Genomic DNA, 16096 nt, shown 5'->3' on the forward strand with positions numbered 1-16096 from the left:
TGCTGCCCCCCAAAAGAAGAACCCACCAGCCGCCACTGATGCTACCTGTGACGGTATTGGTATGATATCCCTGTCAAAGATTCCCTTCTTCCATAAGAACATCACCCAATATTCCACTAGGAGGAATATTCCTGGGATCGCCCAATAAGCCACACATGAGTCCAGGCTTACTGCTAGAACAAGACAGACTTTAATGTTATATCACACAGCTTATATGTAATTTCCAAAACTGTTACAATGACAAATCTCCGCCCCCTCTCACTGGGTCTTCCATACAGATGATTAGGCAGACACGACGGAGCCGATCAGTGACGCTCGACCCCGCATATAGAGAGATAATTACCACAATGGAGCAATCAGAATAATTAACACAAGCCACTTAAACACAGATCTCCTTCACACAACACAATAGATCAATTAACCTTTAGAAATAGTGAAGGGACATTAGCACGTCAATAACCTGTCAGCCGAGGACAGAATCACACAGGGCAAGCAGGGAGAATTAAACTGAGACATATAGGCAAATGCATCACAATGGCCCCCCTTTTTCTCCCTGCTCCGGCAAACCCGGTTGGACCTTCCCTGGTCCAGTAGGGTTGACGGGTTCAGAGCTTTCAGTCCGAGGTTAACTCCGTTTGGCGTGACTGACCTCCCTTGGCAACTGCTTCAGACTCAGGTATGCCACCGGGTCGTCAGATCACACGCCGGTCAGTCCCCAAGTCTTTGTGCGATCTGCAAAGTCACCAGAAGTCAGTGTGAAGACGGCGAATGGGTCTGTGCGCCGCCATCTAGGTGTCCCGCTATGGGAGGGGCAGGTTATGGCTCTGAAGTGACAATCACAGGTGATTCATAAAAAAAGAAAAAGTTATATTTGTTGAAATGCTGTAGCACCGGTGCTCAGAGTTCGGGGGGGGGATTAGGGCCCCATAGGGTCAGCCACCCTCTGATCCCTCCGCAGCCGCCAGTTCTCCTCTTTGAGCTTCTCCAGCTCCATCTCCAGTTCATGGAGCCTGGGGGGGTCAGCCTGCTGTGACCTCAGGTGGTTATTCTCCTCCTCCATGCGGCTTATGCACTCCTCCAGCTCTATGTACTCACGGATCAGCTCCTGCTTGCTCATGTCCTGCAGGCTCTCCACGTGGTCCTTCATCATCAGGAACTGGGTGGTGGTGTAAGGGGCCACCGGTGGGCCCTTGGCGAACATCTCGGCCCGCATCTGGGACGCCCGCTGCGACTCCCTCTCCTCCAGTCTCTTCGGAGGCGTGGGTTCAAATCCCACTGCTGCCACCAATTGTGACGGTATTGGTATGATATCCCCGTCAAAGATTCCCTTCTTCCATAAGAACATCACCCAATATTCCACTAGGAGGAATATTCCTGGGATCGCCCAATAAGCCACACATGAGTCCAGGCTTACTGCTAGAACAAGACAGACTTTAATGTTATATCACACAGCTTATATGTAATTTCCAAAACTGTTACAATGACAAATCTCCGCCCCCTCACACTGGGGCTTCCATACAGATGATTAGGCAGACACGACGGAGCCGATCAGTGACGCTCGACCCCGCATATAGAGAGATAATTACCACAATGGAGCAATCAGAATAATTAACACAAGCCACTTAAACACAGATCTCCTTCACACAACACAATAGATCAATTAACCTTTAGAAATAGTGAGGGGACATTAGCACGTCAATAACCTGTTAGCCGAGGACAGAATCACACAGGGCAAGCAGGGAGAATTAAACTGAGACATATAGGCAAATGCATCACACTACCTACAGCAGGCACATATCAGGAATATGAATTGTTTGGGTAACAAACGCTTTAATACCACTTTAAGCCACTGCTAGTATAATTTAATGTGTGCCAGTAAATAGTGGCCTTAATTGGCAGAATAAACAAACATATTCGTCAGCACACCCTGGATCGTAGATTACGTCCAAAAATGTAATGCAAAACAAACATCACAATAGTGCAACGTTTCGAGGTCACACAGGAACTCTTCATCAGGCAAGTGATAAAAGACATTAATTGGCAGAATGTCTTACAAACATTTACAACGCTTCTTTTATTAATCTAAAAAGCATGAAGCAGCTTTCTTTATGCCATCCTTCGGATCCTGGCTGGGAGTGATGAATACAGATGTTAATCGGAGCTCTGGCTTTGGCTTCAGCGGGGCTCGTAGTGGGCTTCAGCAGGAATTTAACAGACGCTAAGAGCCTTGGCTGAGCAATGCCAACATTCAAAGCTTAGCAAATGCCTGCTAAATCTTTCTAAATGCTTGCTGAACACCAGGCTCTTGAAGCTGACATTTGTAAGCTAAGATACAAAAATGCCCGACTCAGCTTGAATTTACTTTTCACATGCATAAAATATTTCTATATAAAAATGTAATAAACATTTGATATAAAATGTGGCATTTGATTATTAATTAATTATTATTCTTTTTTTTTTCATCTTGCACTTTTTTAATGTGAATAGTGTTATATGTTATATGTTACATTTTAATGAACAAAGCAAACAAAAAAAGTTTTAATTATTAAGAGTTTATAAAATAAAAAATCAGCAGGAAAATAATAATTAAATGAAGAAGGAGAATAGGGAGTTAATTAAAGTGATCGAGTCTCGTTTCTTTTTATAAAAATAACAAACATGTTATACTTATCTGCTCTATGCAGTGGATTTGCACAGAGCAGCCCCGATCCTCCTCTTCTCTGGTCCCTCTCCTTTGCTCCCGGCCCTTCACTTCTGTTAAGTGCCCCCACAGAAATTAGCTTGCTATGGGAGCACCCAAGCCGAGCTGCAGCTCCGTGTGTCCATTCAGACCCACGGAGCCTCAGTTTGGCCCTTGCCCCTCTCTCCTGATTGGCTAACTGACTTTTATTGACAGCAGCGGGAGCCAATGGCGCCGCTGCTGTGTCTCAGCCAATCAGGAGGAGAGTCCCAGATGGCTGAGACACTCATGTACATCACTGGACAGAGATGGGGCTCAGATAAGTATTAGGGGGGGCTGCTACACACAGAAGACTTTTTTTTATAGAATGCATTAAGATAAAAAAAATAATCTGACTTTCCAACCCCTTTAAGGCTGAGTAGAGTAAATGAAGGGTTAATAAGGGGTTAAACAGAGAAACATTCAATACAAAAATTAGTTTTTTTACTTGACAGGTTGCTTTAACCACTTGAATACCAGACACTTTCCCCCCTTCCTGCCCAGGCCAATTTTCAGCATCATGCTACACTGTACCCTAATACATTTTTTATCATTTTGTTCCCACAAATAGGGATTTCTTTTGTTGGTACTTAATCACTGCTGGGATTTTTTGTGCAACAAATAAAAAAAGACAGAAAAGTTTGAAAAAATAAATAAAGTTTCTTTGTTTCTGTTATAAAATGTTGTAAATAAGTAATCTCCTTCAATGATGGGCTTAAACAAGGCGTCCAATCACAGGCGCTGTGATTGGACGCCTGATAGAGAGGACAGGAGAAGACATCGAGGAGCGTGGACATGGAGGACGCCACCGTCTCCCGATGCAAGACAGGTAAGTCCCGGGCGATGCACACTGGCAGCATTTGATGGGGCACAGTAGCGGCAATTGATGGGCACACTGGCAGCACAGTAGCGGCAATTGATGGGGCACAGTAGTGGCAATTGATGGGTACGCTGACAGCAATTTATGGGGCACAGTGGCAGCAATTGATGGGCACACTGGCAGCAATTGATGGGGCACAGTAGTGGCAATTGATGGGCACACTGGCAGCAATTGATGGGCACACTGGCAGCAATTGATGGGGCACAGTGGCAGCAATTGATGGGCACACTGGCAGCATTTGATGGGCACGCTGACAGATATTGATGGGGCATAGTGGCAGCAATTGATGGGGCACAGTAGTGGCAATTAATGGGTACGCTGACAGCAATTTATGGGGCACAATGGCAGCAATTGATGGGCACACTGGCAGCAATTGATGGGGCACAGTAGTGGCAATTGATGGGCACACTGGCAGCAATTGATGGGCACACTGGCAGCAATTGATGGGGCACAGTGGCAGCAATTGATGGGCACACTGGCAGCAATTGATGGGGCACGGTAGTGGCAATTGATGGGCACACTGGCAGCAATTGATGGTCACTCTGGCAACAATGAATGGGCACAGTGGCAGCAATTGATAGGCACACTGGCAGCAATTGATGGGAAAACACTGGCAACAATTGATGGGTACAGTAGCTGCGTTTGATGGCACAGTGGCGGCAATTAATGGGTACAGTGGCTTCGTTTGATGGCACAGTGGCTGCATGTGATGGCATAGTGGCTGTGTTTGATGGGCACAGTGGCTGCGTTTGATGGACACAGTGACTGCAATTGATGTTTTTTTTTTTAGTTCTTTAGCTGCCTAAAGGTCCGGGTCTTAAGTGGTTAAACAATAAATCTCAAACTCAAACTGATTAATGTACTAGTGACTATTTATCAGTACTTGTCGGACCACTTATTAAGTGGCAATATTTTTTGGGCTATAAACAAAAAAAGAGCGTACATTTTGAAAAAAAAACACAATATTTTTTACTTTTTGCTATAATAAATATCCCATTTTTTAAAAAAATATATAATTTTTATCTTAGTTTAGGCCGATACGTATTCTTCTACATATTTTTGGTAACAAAAATAAAAATAAAATCACAATAACCGTATAGTGACTGGTTTGCCCAAAAGTTATATTGCCTACAAAATAGGGGACATAATTATGATTTTTTTTTTATTTAATTTTTACTAGGAATGGCGGCGATCTGCGATTTTTTTCGGGACTGCGACATTATAGTGGACACATCGGACACTTTTGACACATTTTTGGGACCATTCACATTTATACAGTGAACAGTGCTATAAATATGCATTGATTACTGTATAAATGTGACTGGCAGGGAAGGGGTTAACCACTAGGGGGCTGGGAAGGGGTTAATGTGTAGCCTAGTGAGTGTTCTAACTGTAGGGGGAGGGGGGTGACCGATCTGTGTCCCTATGTACAAGGGACACAGCATCGGTCTCCTCTCCCTGACAGGACGTGGATCTCTGAGTTTACACACAGAGATCCACGGTCCTGCTCAGTTACTGGGCAATCGCGGGTGCCCGGCAGCCATCGCGGCCGCCGGGCACGCGCATTGTGTTCCCAGTAACGTGACGGGTGCACGCGCACCGGCATCGGCGCGCACGCGCCCCCTAGCAGCTTTAAATGACAGGACGTCATATGACGTCCTGTCAGAACAACGGAGTCTTCTGCCGGCGATCATTTGACGGTGTGCGGTTGACAAGCGGTTAAAAACTTTTGCCTGATGGCCCACTAATCTTTAACACTGGGACAATAAAAGGAGAGCAGCCGAATTTTGCCAAAAAGGGACTCCTTAAATCTAAAATGACCCAAATAAATATAATTATGAAACCAAATAAAATAAAATAATTAACAGAATCGGAGTGGGGAAGATAAGCAAGCCCATGAGCACCATCTTTAGTCAAAGACAAAATTAGGTAAATTAAAGGACTTGACGCGGAATATTCGGCAGATAAGAAAACAAAGCAAAAGCCGAAATATGAAGAACAATGTTTTATTCTGAACAGGAAAGTATTGTGCACACAATGGGGGTTGAGGTCACGTTGTTTATACAGAGACTAGCTAAGCTTCTCTTTCACAATCCTTCTTGAGACATCTGGAAATTCTGAGCATATTAGGCAATTTCCCCACCGCCCACATGTCATTATTTTTTATCATGGCAACGGTGAGCGCGGGTCATTGTTGTGTGATTCACTGATCTGTTTTCAAGTGTCACCCTCCGATCTGAACAAACCACTGTGACAATTTTCCGGCCACCTTACTGGGAGGAATGGGCCCGCTCCAACTGGCAAGTCCTGTGGTCTGAAATGGAGAGAAATGGCAATAAGCTCCTAACGTCTCCTTATATGACATAGACAACCGGCTAGAGACTGGTACAAATACAGAAATACAGAGGAATGCCACTGCTGATCTCCTTTTTAAAATGCTGGCTTTGTAGCAGGTCTGGGGGTATAAAGGAATAAGGCATCACAACTGTTTCATTAGCCCTGGTTCACTATGCTGCTACTTTGAAATTGCGCTACTTCATTTGAAGTAGCGCAATTACAAAGTACCGTATTTATCTTGCTATAACGCGCCCCAGCGTATAGCGCGCACCCCCGAACTTGAAGGAAAATTCCTGGAAAAAAAAATACTTACAGTTTGGATGCCCCTCGTCGGTGTCTTGCCCGTCGTCCATCGCGTCCATTGGTGGCCTCGTCCGGTCCGGCGTCATTCTGCGGCCATCGTAGTGTCCTCCCCGCTCGATCCCCGCTTCCCGCACTGTGTTCGAACCACTGCGCCGACATATACCGAGCGCAGTACACTCGGGTATAGTCGGGCAGGCTCGGCTCCTCTCGCGTAAAGGACGTACAGGACACACAGGACGTGACCGCGAGAGGACCTTGAGCCTGCCCGACTATACCCGAGTGTACTGCGCTCGGTATATGTCGGCGCAGTGGTTCACAGCGCGGGAAGCGGGTATCGGCGTATATCGCGCACCCACGATTTTCCCCTGATTTTTAGGGCAAAAAAGTGCGCGGTATACGCCGATAAATACGGTAACAAGTTCAGCGCGATTTCAGCTGCTACTTGATAGAAATCTGTGTGGCTTCATGCACAGATGTCAAGTCGCACCTGAAATTGTCAAAAGTAGTGCAGGAAAATCGGTGTGGTGCCGCAAAATCGTTGTCGCACTGGTTAGAACAGTGCCATTGCCTCCAATAGGCTGCGACTTGTCACGCGATTTGATCAATCAAATCACATGACAAATCGCTCCAATGTGAACCTAGGCTCAAAGGGGTTGTAAAGGGATCACCGTCAATCACGTCGGGTCATGGTTTATTTACATAAAACACGCCCACCTCTTCACAATTTGAATTAGGCGCGCTTACGCCGGCCCATTTACGCTACGCCGCCGTAACTTAGGAGGCAAGTGCTTTGTGAATACAGCACTTGCCTCTCTGACTTACGGCAGCGTAGCGTAAATACGATACGCTACGCCGGCTCAAAAATACGCCGCCCTACGTGAATCCAGCTATATGTTTATATGGAAGGGTCATCTTGTGCCGTGAAAGTCAAGGCTTGCACCACCCCTGCCCATCCTTTTAGCCTCCCTATTGATTCATTCATATGATGGGTGTCTCATTGACCAATCGGGAGGAGTGGGAGGAGTTAGCGGATAGGACCAAGTGTGACTCTTACAAAGAAAGTTCCATACAGATTTCTAGATCCATTATTCAACTTGTGGCCTTTACGGACTGTAACTTCTGCTTTTGCATTTTTGCATCATTACAGAGTTTAAGTTTGTCCAGGTTTGCGACAGGTTTACTTTAAATCTTTTTTTGCACAAGTTTAATATAGAGCCACGTCATACAGAGCCCTGTGCTGGACAGAAAAAAGAGGATGTGGAATACAAAACACAATAATATCACATGGAAAGTACCTTTGTGTGAACAAATAATAAAGTAGGACTCAACATAAACTGGAATGTTACTGGAATTATTCAGTGCAACGAAAGTTTAACTTTGAACTTTATGGCCAGTGTATATCTAAAAAAAAAAAAAGCATTCATCCATGTTGGCCAGAGGTTTGAAGGCTGCTTGAAAGACTGGAGTCCTGGTCTTCAGTGACAAAGTGGTTCTCAAATGTCCCAGAAAAGTTGATCAAGTTTTCTCCATTACCACTATAAATAAGAGAGGGGACATCATCACTTTGCCTGACCCAAGTTTCTACAAGTAGGACATTTGTCTACAAGTGCTATTTGTTGTCAGCTCCTGCTTTGAAGAAGACCCGAGGGGGGAGCCACCCTTTCCAGTTTTGTTTTTATCCTTGCCGGATCCACATTTGAAACACATGTGCAGAACTTTGGGGGATAATAGTTAGTAAGGATAGGGTCCCGATGACATCATCAGCAAGAAGAAAAAGAAAAGAAGAAAGTTAATTTTTTTTTCTTCTCTTGTCTGCTCTAATTGAGCATGAACTGCCTTATCCTGGTAGTACCAGCGCACTGACCGCTAGGGGCAGTGTTCTGCAGCTTCTACCAGCGCAGAGAGACAATTGTGTATAGTTATCTCTCCTTAGCCTTGCAGTTCAGGAAAAAAGTATATATCTCAGCACTTTGAATGTGTCCCTTTGGAAGGAAAAGAGGTTTCGCCTTTACTAGGGAGGGTGCAGCTTCAGTTCCAACCTCAGTGACTGTATATACATAATTAATGTATATTTGTATATGTTTTTCTTTTCCAATTTTTGTTTTGCAGGTGGTTGACCAACTATCAAGAACTGTCGGAGAATGGGGCAGGATAGTTAGGAGTGTGTAAGCTTTACTATGTATCACTGTACATAAGTGCACAAATTGATGTTTTAAGATATTTGTAATTTTCTATTTTTTTCTTTCTTACTTTCCTTTGTAATGTAATGCAGATTCAGGTCCGGTATTCAGGCTTGAATACCTTTTTGTTGGGACACTGAGGACAGTGTCTATACAGGTGGGGGGAGTGTGTAGCATCTGGTTACTTCCAAGTACTGGTGCTATTAAAATTTAGAGGGTGATCACTCAGAGTACTAATGACTCTGATCCAAATTACAATGTTCAAATAGGGTCTCTGTTTCAGCTTGGCTGTGCTGTGGGCTTATTCTGTTGTTACTGGGGTGCTATCCCACCCCAGGGCGACAGGTAGCAGCAGCAGAGTCGAGACTTGGGTGTTCTTTTCCAGCAGCCAATCAGGAGGGAGTGTCCTCGCTGGGCATGCTGGAAGAGGGTACTTATGGAACAGACGCCATTGAGTCTGGGTCTTCTTCCAGTGTGGCACCCACCTTTAGGGTGACCACATCACGGCTCCCCGGCTTTATGGCCTACCTGGCCGGGCGCGCGTGCCACGCGGTGTTCCTGGTTCCGGGACCATGTTGGTCCGGAATGTTTGAGCAACAGTGGGTTCCCATTTTTGAAGATCCCAAGCGGTAGAGCTGTTCGGTGGGGAGTCCGTCCGAGGAGCACCATTGAGAGGCTGGCAGTCCAAAAGGATTTAGACAAACCACCGGGATTTAGGTAGCCAGACACCGAAGGATTGTTTACCTGTCAGTCGGTACCTGGACGACGTTAAGAAGGAGATCCAGGCATAATTTTTCCAAGGAGGATTGCCTCCACATTTGCATTCTAAGGAGGGTCTGTGGCAGAGACTTTTCCTCAAGTTCAAGTTCATTCTAAGGAGGGTCTGTGGCAGAGACTTTGTCCTGCGTTTGATGGGCACGGTGGCTGTGTTTAAAGGGCACAGTGGCTGTGTTTGATGGGCTCAGTGGCTGCATTTGATGGGCACAGTGGCTGCATTTGATGGCAAAGTGGCTGTGTTTCATGGGCACAGTGGCTGCATTTGATGGCACAGTGTCTGTGTTTCATGGGCACAGTGGCTGCATTTGATGGGCACAGTGGCTGCATTTGATAGCAAAGTGGCTGTGTTTCATGGGCACAGTGGCTGCATTTGATGGGCACAGTGGCTGCATTTGATAGCAAAGTGGCTGCGTTTGATAGGCACAGTTGCTGCGTTTGATGGCACAGTGGCTGTGTTTGATGGGCACAATGACTGCGTTTGATGGCACAGTGGCTGTGTTTTATCGGCACAATGACTGCCTTTGATAGGCACAGTGGCTGTGTTTAATGGGCACAGTGGCTGAGTTTGATGGGCACAGTGGCTGCATTTCATGTGCACAGTGGCTGCGTTTGATGGGCACAGTGGCTGCGTTTGATGGGCACAGCGGCTGTGTTTGATGGGTACAATGATTGCGTTTGATGGGCACAGTGGCTGTGTTTGATGGGCACAGTGTCTGTTTGATGGGCACAGTGGCTGTGTTTGATGGGCACAGTGGCTGCATTTGATGGGCACACTGGCTGCATTTGATGGTAAAGTGGCTGTATTTCATGGGCACAGTGGCTGCATTTGATGGCACATTGACTGCGTTTGATGGGCGCAGTGGCTGTGTTTGATGTTTTTTTTTCTGAATTTTTCCGTTTGTTTGCGCCCCCCCAAAAAAATGTTGTGCACCACCCGCCACTGCTGGGCATACTTTTTGTGTCCATGAGGCCTTATCATGTACTGTAGAAGAAAATGCGCACTATGAAGCCCTCACCTCTCCTGCCCTCCGCTGTAGGCACATAGCACCAACTTGTGCACTATGAAGAGTAAGCTGGGTAATGTCTCATACCTGCTATGGTCAGTTTATTTCATAGAATCCTGGATTGCAGGTCAGATGTAGTCACCATTCTCCTGCGGTCACATGCCGCTGAGCTGGAAGGGTGAGGGGTTGTGTCTTCTGTTCTTGGCAGGCTGGAAATATTCCAGGCTGCAGTTGGATCTGTGAGCAGAAGCCTAAATATAGAGGCCATAACTCAATCCTTAGGGAGCTGTGTGCAGCTACTGAAAGATGGCAGTTCGTACCAGGCGTGCCTTTGTCAGGTGCTTCTCAATTCTCTTCATATGCCAGATTAATCCCCATACATAACTCATTAACCACAGGCTAAGTCTGCCAGCTGTAAACTCCTCACTGTGGAGTTTATCCAAAGCTGACTTCCGATCCGGGAAGAATGGACAGTATCCGCATCGCATACACACTGTATACCCCAGGGGCACTCAAGGAATGGCGATACCCATCCAGCAATAAAGTTGGTGCCAGGGCCGCTTTGGCTACACCTGCTTTATAAATGCAATACAGTTGTGCTCGTTAGTTTCCATACCCTGGCAGAATTTATGATTTCTTGAGAATATGAATAACACAAAAACTTTTCTTTCACGCATGGTTAGTGTTTGGCTGAAGCCGTTTATTATCAATCAGCTGTGTTTACTCTTTTTAAATCATAATGGCAACAGAAACTACCCAAATGACCCTGATCAAAAGTTTACATACCCCAGTTCTTAATACTGTGTATTGCCCCCTTTAACATCAATGACAGCTTGAAGTCTTCTGTGGTATTTGTGGATGAGGCTTTTTATCTTCTCAGATAAAGCTGCCCATTCCTCTTGGCAAAAAGTCTCCAGTTCCTGTAAATTCTTGGGTCGTTTTGCATGAACGGCACATTTGAGATCTCCCCAGAGTGGCTCAATGATATTGAGGTCAGGATTAGGGATGAGCCGAACACCCCCCGGTTCAGTTCGCACCAGAACCTGCGAATGGACCAAAAGTTTGCGCAAACTTAAAACTCTTGGCCACCGTGCTGCAGCTCAGTTTCAGGGTCTTTGCAATCTTCTTATAGCCTAGGCCATCTTTATGTAGAGCAACAATTCTTTTTTTTCTAGATCCTCAGAGAGTTCTGTCCCATGGAGGTGCCATGTTGAACTTCCGGTGACCAGTATGAAAGAGTGAGACCAATAACACCAAATTTAACACACCTGCTCCCCATTTAATACCTGAGACATTGTAAAACTAACGAGTCACATGACATCGGGGAGGGAAAATGGCTAATTGGGCCCAATTTGGAAATTTTCACTTAGAGGGTGTACTCACTTTTGTTGCCAGCGGTTTAGACATTAACCACTTAAGCCCCGGACCAATATGAGGCCTAAAGACCCAAGGTGTTTTTACAGTTCGGGACTGCGTCGCTTTAACAGACAATTGCGCGGTCGTGCGACGTGGCTCCCAAATAAAATTGGCGTCCTTTTTCCCCCACAAATAGAGCTTTCTTTTGGTGGTATTTGATCACATCTGTGGTTTTTAGTTTTTGTGCTATATACAAAAATAGAGCGACAATTTTGAAAAAAATGCAATATTTTTTACTTTTTGCTATAATAAATATCCCCCAAAAACATATATAATTTTTTTTTTCCCCTCAGTTTAGGCCGATACGTATTCTTCTACCTATTTTTGGTAAAAAAAATCGCAATAATCGTTTATCGGTTGGTTTGCGCAAAATTTATAGCGTTTACAAAATAGGGGATAGTTTTATTGCATTTTTATTTTTTTTATTTTTTTTACTACTAATGGCGGCGATCAGCGATTTTTTTCGTGACTGCGACATTATGATGGACACTTCGGACAATTTTGACACATTTTTAGTACCATTGTCATTTTCACAGCAAAAAATGCATTTAAAATGCATTCTTTATTGTGAAAATGACAGTTGCAGTTTGGGAGTTAACCACAGGGGGCGCTGTAGGAGTTAGGGTTCACTTTGTGTGTGTTTACAACTGTAGGGGGGTGTGGCTGTAGGTGTGACGTCATCGATCGTGTCTCCCCTATAAAGGGGATGACACGATCGATACGCCGCCACAGTGAAGCACGGGGAAGCCGTGTTTACACACGGCTCTCCCCGTTCTTCAGCTCCGGGGACCGATCGCTGCACTCGAGCGGCGATCGGGCCCACGGCTGGGTACAAGTACAGGACGTATATATACGTTGATGTGCCCAGCCGTGCCATTCTGCCGACGTATATGTGCAGGAGGCGGTCCTTAAGTGGTTAATGGCTGTGCGTTGAGTTATTTTGAGGGGACAGCAAATTTACACTGTTATACAAGCTGTACACTCACTACTTTACATTGTAGCAAAGTGTCATTTCTTCAGTGTTGTCACATGAAAAGATATAATAAAATATTTACAAAAATGTGGGGGGTGTACTCACTTTTGTGAGATTCTGTATATATATATATATATATATATATATATATATATATATATATATATATATATATATATATTTCTTCTTAAGTTCGCGTGTTGTAACAATTTAGCAACGATGTGCTATTGTGTGATCACAAGAACGTACTGTAAGCTTCTGTGGGTGTGATCTTCACTCCAATCTTTATCTTTCTTTGCCTCTTCTATATTTATACTTTAGAAGAAAAGCCACAATGCAGCTGCATAAGTTATAAGCCATTCTACCTCCCTCTGCCTACACCACAAGGGCCAGGGAGGGGGCAATGCACAAAAAAGGAAATACTGTAGCCAGCTCACCCACCATATGCCCCGTTCCGTTCTTTACCAATGGTTCATTTGATCAGCATGCTCTAACACAGGACAATGAAAGCCTTTTAGGGGATAGATATGGAAATAAGATCAACATTTATTTATTTATCTTATTGAATAAAACGCTACAAGCCATACACTATACAAGCATAGAAGCATAAAGAATAGGCACCACAGAACACTAGAACAAGGGCGTAGGCTCATATACTATAGATCCAGCAAACTATTAGGTAGTCATACAAAGTGTAACTAGTACATTTGGGAGGTTTTGTAGTCACTAATGGTGACACTATGGGCTTGATTTACTAAAACTGGAAAGTGCAAACCCCCCCTGTAGCTCTGCATAGAAACCAATCAGATTCCATTTTTTTGGGCAAAGCTTAATTGAACAAGCGGAAGTTAGAAGCCAATTTGCTACCTTGCACAGCTGCACCAGATTTTGCACGCTCCATTTTTAGTAAATCAATAAATCAATCGATCAATAAAATATGACAATTACAAATTAAAAGAACCATTAGGCGTTTTAGAAATAAATACCTGGTGCCCTAAAGTACCGTATTTATCTGGGTATTGCGCGCTCCGGCGTATAGCAAGCACCCCTAAAGTGGACCCGCATTCCTGTAAAAAAACATTTTAGTACTTACAGTTTTGGTGTCTTGCGCGGCGTCCATCGGCGGCCTAGTCGGGTCCGGCGTCCGTCTGCGGCTTCGGTGGTGTCCTCCTCGTCGGGTCCGGCGTCCTTCTGCGGTGTCCTTCCTGCTCGATCCCCGCTTCCCGCGCTGAGTTTGAACTGCTGCGCCGGCATATACCGAGCGCAGTACACTCGTGTATAGTTGGGCAGATTTCAGGGCAAAAAAGTGCGCGGTATACGCCGATAAATACGGTAAGTGAAAACTGGGAGCAACTGTCGGTATCAGCCCCCCGCTGAGCTAGCGGAGTCTGTCAAAACCAGTGCTTTTTTCAGGTGGAACTTGGGGGAACTCAGTTCTACCACCTCTGGCTCAGACCCTTTGGTGCCTGTTCACCACAATCACTTGTAAACACAGAAGTCTGGTTCATGTGTTTACAAGTGACAGCTCTGCACTCTGTGTGTAACCCCCCTGAACTCTGCACTCTGTATGTAATGCAATCCTGGTATTTAATGCCACCTTTAAGACCCTCCTACTGTTTGTGAAATCTGACCACACCCACTATTTGGTGTGATTTCGAGGGTGTGTGTTGGTGGAGTAGTTTTGGGGGTCGTGGTTGAGTTCTAGCATCTATTGTTCGAGAAAAAAACCCCAGGGAGGCCCGGAATGAAAAGCAAAAAGAAAGAGTAATGGAGTGCATGACGAGGTGGAGAGTAGAGGCAACATAGGGTTAAAATATATGGGAAGGTTGGAGAGGGAGGAGACATGCGTATTATGGTCTGGAGGGGGGGAGCGGTTTAAATAGGAAGGGGCGGGAACGCCCAGGAACAGTTTGGAGAAACGACAGTCAGGGGGAGGAAGTTTATCCAACCCACCCTCCCTGTTGTTTTGTGTTTGTCTTGTTTGTCTGTTTTCTTGTATTGCAGGTTGTATGGATTCGGGTGCATAATGGCGGTGCCTTTGGTCTTTGACGATGGCAGAAAACAGATGTGATGAAAATGGTGGGGGGCTCATCGGTGGTATGTGCCCCTCTGGTGTATTGCAATGGAACGGTGTCTTCTGGAATACGGGTATGGTTGCACTGCGGGAAGGGGTTGTCTCCGAGCTGTGACATGGCTGAAGGCCTGGTATGCTAAAAAAACACTGGGCCAGATTCAAATAGATTAGCGGATCTTTAGATCCGCGTAATCTATCTGATTTACGATCCGCCTGTGCAATTTTGCGAGGCTAGTGCAGTATTCACAAAGCACTTACCTCGAAACTTGCACCGGCGGATCGTAACTCCCCCGGCGGAATTCAAATTCTGCGGATAGGGGGAGTGTACTATTTAAATCAGGCACGTCCCCGCGCCGATTTAAATGCGCATGCGCCGCCGGCTTAATTTCCCGGCGTGCATTGCTCACACTGACGTCGCTAGGACGTCAGTGGTTTCGGCGTGAGCGTAACTTGCGGTGGGAAGAATTCTGAATCGGCGTACGCAAACAACGTTACAATTTAAAACTCGGCGCGGGAACGACGGCTATACTAAACATAGGAAACGCCGAAGTTACCCCTGCTATAGCAGGGGTAACTATCCGCCAGAAAAAGCCGAACGCAAACGACGTGAAAAAAAAGCGACGGGCGGGCGTTCGTTAATGAATCGGCGGTTCTCCTCATTTGCATATCCGACGCGTAAAAACCGAGGCGACACCTAGCGGCCGGCGGGAGATTGCAGCCTAAGATCCGACAGTGTAAGTCACTTACACCTGTCGGATCTAAGGGAGATCTATGCGGAACTGATTCTTATGAATCAGTCGCATAGATCCGACCGTCGGATCTCAGAGATACGACGGTGTATCAGGAGATACGCCGTCATATCTCTTTGTGAATCTGGCCCACTGAGTGCAGCCGTCCAGTCTCAAGTGGTTCTACACATCCCCTGCCTGTGTTCCAATCAACAGAGAGTGCAGTGGTCCTGTTCTCCCATGGTCCGACAAGCCCCCTGTCCAGTGCTTCAATCAGTAGCACCAACAAGATTCCCTGTTTGCAAACTTGTGATATGTCTCCACCCCACAGATTTTTGTCTGTATTTGATATGCAAAAAAATGATTCCCTTGCTTTTGGGGACAGCTGCATCAGAATGGTTCTCTACCAGGCAAGAGGAGAAAAAAAAGGTACATGCTACTTATAAGCAGGGCCGCCCTCAGGGGGGTACAGGCAGTACACCTGTAAGGGGTCCGGAGGTTCCCAGGGGCCCGGAGGCCCACAGGGCCCCAGATGGCAACCCCCCTTTTTTTATTTTATTTTTTATAAAAAATATATATATTTTTTTTAATATATTTTTATTTTATTTTTTATTAAAGCGCAATTTTTTTTTTTTAGGGGTCCGGAGGTTCCCAGGGGCCCGGAGATCCCCAGGGCCCTGGATAACAAACCCCCTTTTTTATAAA

General features: G+C 45.6%; 1 long non-coding RNA gene across 1 annotated transcript in view; it reads right to left on the reverse strand.

Moving 5' to 3' along the window:
- Positions 1-5591: 5591 nt before the first annotated feature.
- The window catches only part of LOC120917159, a 36089-nt gene continuing 25584 nt past the window's right edge, over positions 5592-16096 (reverse strand). The window contains exon 2 of the long non-coding RNA XR_005744170.1: positions 5592-5913. This is a non-coding gene — a long non-coding RNA (uncharacterized LOC120917159). The remainder of the gene's footprint in view (positions 5914-16096) is intronic.

This window comes from Rana temporaria, chromosome 11 (genome assembly GCF_905171775.1).
Source record: "Rana temporaria chromosome 11, aRanTem1.1, whole genome shotgun sequence".
In the NCBI taxonomy this organism is placed as follows: domain Eukaryota; kingdom Metazoa; phylum Chordata; class Amphibia; order Anura; family Ranidae; genus Rana; species Rana temporaria.